The sequence below is a fragment of the Nannospalax galili genome, unplaced genomic scaffold (assembly GCF_000622305.1).
Source record: "Nannospalax galili isolate Female #2095 unplaced genomic scaffold, S.galili_v1.0 scaffold1877, whole genome shotgun sequence".
Classification (NCBI taxonomy): Eukaryota; Metazoa; Chordata; class Mammalia; order Rodentia; family Spalacidae; genus Nannospalax; species Nannospalax galili.
In genome coordinates this window covers 525,913-530,133 of record NW_008339061.1, presented here as the reverse complement: position 1 = coordinate 530,133, position 4,221 = coordinate 525,913, and the positions used below count along the sequence as shown (strand labels likewise).

Sequence of the window (4,221 nt, the reverse complement as noted above, 5' to 3'; positions counted from 1 at the left end):
TTTAAGAGTCCATATGTATAGCTAAAGACTACATAACAAGAAACAATGCCAGACAGGAGATACCTTCCTTTGAGTTATTGGCCAGGTTGGCCCAAAAGACTCCCAGACAGTAACCGAGCATAGAACTGGGAAAATGAAAGGCAGATCCTAATCTTATCAAAAAGGATATGACAACTGATTGCTGCTAGATGAGGAACAGCTGATCTTCCTAAAACAAGGCTCTCTAGATAGGCTGACTAGATTCAGCAGATGGACAAGCACTGAGGAACAGCTGGGGGAGCCAACAACACAGTGGACAGTAACAGGAATGACAGAGTATATGGGATCTAGTGGGGGGTGGGGGGGGCTATGGGAGGGTGCCATTTGGGAAGTGGGTATATAGATGAATAAGATTGTTTGTGTGTATAATATACATACAAAAAAGGCAACAAATTTTTAAAAAGACATATTTGAGGAGGAACCATAAAAATTTACTTCATAATTAGTAGAGGTGATAAACATTACCATTGAAATCTACCTGATGACTTTATAGACATACTCAGGTGCCAAGGTGTAACCCACTGTGACTAGTAATAATCAGATACATAGAGATTACAGACGCGTGTAAACATCTAAGTATTAGTAGCATTAAAAATGTAGGAAACAGCTTATTTTTCAATGAAATGGAGATCTTCCTTAAAGGAACAGAAAAGGAGCACACTAAATGCAGCACTCACAGAAGGAACTCAAGATTAGAGTGAAACAGACACAACAGGTTGCAAAGACTACAGAGAAAATAAAATCAAAAGCTGAGCCACGTGTGGTGAAAATTTCTTCAGCATAATTGAGGCCACATGTGAAAAGCCTGAAGTTGACGTCATACTTGAGAACTAGATGCTAAAAGCTCCCCTCCCCCCCCGACTGTCCTGTATTCTATCTCCTGGAACAGTGAGGCTCCAGTTCTGTGGTGATCTGGACTGTCCTGGCTGGATTCTGGCAGAGATCAGCACACTGGCCAAGATTTCCTCTGTGAAGCCGAGGGTGGTGTGTAGCCAGGTGCTAAAGGAGCTCCTGGGGCAGGGGACTGATTATGGGAAGATTTTGAAGCTCACTGCTGATGCCAAGTTTGAGTCTGGAGAGGTGAAGGCCATGGTCGCAGTGCTGAGTTTCATCGTCTCCAGTGCAGCTAAGCATAGGGTGGATGGTGAGTCCTTGTCCAGTGAGCTGCAATAGCTGGGGCTGCCTAGAGAGCAGCCACCATCAGCCTGTGTCGCTGTTATAAGGAGACGCAGAGGGCCTACAAGAGTGCCTGCTGGCCAGCCCGTTCACACTCAGGACTACACCCTGTGCTCCAGCCTGCTGCACTCCATGGAGAAGCCCATGGTGCACTTGTGTCTGGAGGTGGTGCCAGCCCTGGGTGCACCGGCCCAGCCAGTCTCCGTGTCCCTCTCAGCAGAGAAGTTCCGGGTTCTCCTGGCAGACCTGAAATGGGCCCAGACCCTGATGAGTTCCTTGGGCTGAAGAGAGGGGCTTTGTGGCCTTTGTGAAGGTGCCCTGCCTGCATCAAGTCACAGCCATCCATACTCCTCTTGGTGGGTGGACAGGGCTGCCCTGGCCATGGCCTTAGCCTCCTGGGTCTCTGGCTGCCTGGCTTCTGCTTGAGATTTCAGCCAAAGGCTCCTGGGGATCTTCCCCAGAGTGCCATCTTTCTCCTGAAAGAAGGTACTTCTCAATCATTTTTACAGGCAAGAAGAATAAACAAGTGTATAGAAGTAAAAATAAAGTTTCCCCTAAGGTCAAGAACAAGACACTTTCACCATTTAATTTTCAAAATAGTGTTGAAGGGGTTGGAGAGATGACTCAGTTGTTAAGAGCACTGGCTGCTCTTGCAGAGAACCTGGGTTCAATTCCCAGCCACCCGCATGGTCGCTAAAAAAAGGGTTTGTAACTCTAGTTCCAGGGGAATCTGACACCCTCTTCTGACCTCCACAGGCACTGCGTGACACAGGTGCACTTACATGCAAGCAATACACTCATACACATAAAAAATAAATATTTTTTTTTGGTCTTTTTTGAGACAGGGTCTCCCTGTAGCTCCAGCTGGCCTGGAACGTCACTATATAGACCAGGCTGGCCTTGAACTCACAAAGATTTGCCTGCCTCTGCCTCTAGAGTGCTGGAACTAAAGGAGTGTGCTATCATGCCCAGCTATAACTGATACAGTTAATGAATAAATAAATACCAGAAAGAACGCACCCAAGAAGACTCTCAAATGTGAAGAGACTATAGATTTGGATTAAGATGTGGGGCCTGGTGGAAGGTTGTTGGATCACTTGGGCATACCCTCCAAGGGAGACATGGGACCCCCACCTCTTCCTTGTCTTTTTTTGCTCCCTGGCCATGAAGTAAGCAGCTTTTCCCCCCATTGCAATGTGTAGGAAACCAGGATGCCAGGCCCTAGGGTGAGGTGAGCCTAAAACTTATAGGCCCAGGCTGCATTCTCTGCTAAAGGGAGGGGCACTGAAAACAGTGGTTCTAATAATCACTTTCTTTCAGAACACTGCTAGGCTGGCAGGAGGAAGTGGCCCGGTCATAAAAGTGCAGGCTCCCTACGCTGTGGGAAAGCATCTTGGTCAACAACCCTTAGCTCATCTCCTTGTCCTGAACAAATAACTCAGCTATCCCTGGCTAAGAGATTAGGCCAGGTTAAAGGTTTACTCCTGAGCTAAAAGCTAAAAGTTCACCATGCTTTTAGCTCTAAGAAAGAAAACATTGTGGCCAATAAATTACTGGATGGGCATTGAGAACCTTGAGTAAAAGTTTAAGAATCCTTCTGGTGCCAACTAACAGGTCCTGTTTCCTGTTTCTTTGTACCCTAAATCTTTGTATGTGACTGCCATATCCCACGTGACTGCTAGTTCCTTGGGCTGTATAAAAACCATCTGAATTCTAAAATAAATCGTCCTGTTGGGAAGACACAGGTCCCAGAGTTTATGACTCTGTCGCCGATCAGACCCTCTGCCCCGAAGCCAGCAGGTCCCCCACTAAGCAAAGCAAACAGCAATGGACTGCCTTGTCACAGGCCCCAAGTAATAGGGCTCTCCATTCTGCGCTGAAGCCTCAAGAACTTTGATGAAGAAATTCAAACAGATACACAGGCACCAATGAGTATGGAAGTCACGTTTATCACAGTCAAAAGGTAGAAACAAACCAAGCAGATGTCAGCAAATAAATAAGTGAACAAGGTGATGTATACATATGTATGTATGCAAACAGTGGAACATTATTTAGTCATTAAAAGAAATGAAAGTCTCATAGTAGCCCTTTAAAAATTGTATATATTGGGGCTAGAGAGCTGACTCAGCAGTTAGGAGCCCTGGCTGCTCTGGCAGAGGACCCAGGTTCAGTTCCCAGCACCCATATGGTAGCTAAAAACAGTCTGTAACTCCAGTTCCAGGGAATCCGACACCCTCTTCTGACCTTTGTGGGCACTGCACAACATGGGTGCACTTACATACATGCAGGCAATATACTCATACACACAAATTTTTTTTAAAAAACTAATAAAATAAATCGTATATATTTAAGGTGTAAAAAACATGATTTTTAAGATTTATTTTCTATTTTATGTATTTATGTGTGTACATGTGCATGTACATGTACATGTGCATGCAATGCCCATGGAGGTCAGAAGGGGGACATCAGATCCCTGAAGCTGGAGTCAAGCATTTTTTTTGTGAGCCGTGGGTTAGGGGTGCTGGGATCTGAACTCTGGTCCTCTGATACAGCTGGCTCCAACATGGGGTCTTTTTGCTTGCTTGTTTTGGTTTGGTTTTGGTTTTGGTTTGAAACAAAGTCTTGCTATGGAGCCCAGGTTGTCCTTGAAATCACAGTCCTTCTGCCTCAGCCTTCTGAGTGCTGGGATTGCAAGCATGCACCACCAGGTATCAGCGCGCGCACACACACACACACACACACACACACAGAGTCAATTTCACTGACATGTGTCTCAGTGCACATAGTTCCATCTACATGCATGCATATGTGGGGAGAGCCCGTAAGGTCCATTCTTGCAGGACATTTCAAGCAAGTAGCACAGTGTTATTAACTCCAGCTCCCCTGCTGTGCAGTAAACCTCCAGAATTTTCCCATCTTACATTACTGAAACTTTGTGTCCATTGCCCCTCTCTGCAGTGCCCCCCCCCCCCCCCAACCAGGCTCTTTTCCCCCCGTATTTTTTTT

The 4,221-nt window shown here is 46.0% G+C and overlaps 1 pseudogene across 1 annotated transcript; it reads left to right on the top strand.

The window, feature by feature from the left end:
* Positions 1-873: 873 nt before the first annotated feature.
* Positions 874-1,500, top strand: LOC103734707 (annotated as a pseudogene). The gene has a single exon (XR_001872455.1). The product of XR_001872455.1 is annotated as a COMM domain-containing protein 4 pseudogene (transcript).
* Positions 1,501-4,221: the final 2,721 nt, after the last annotated feature.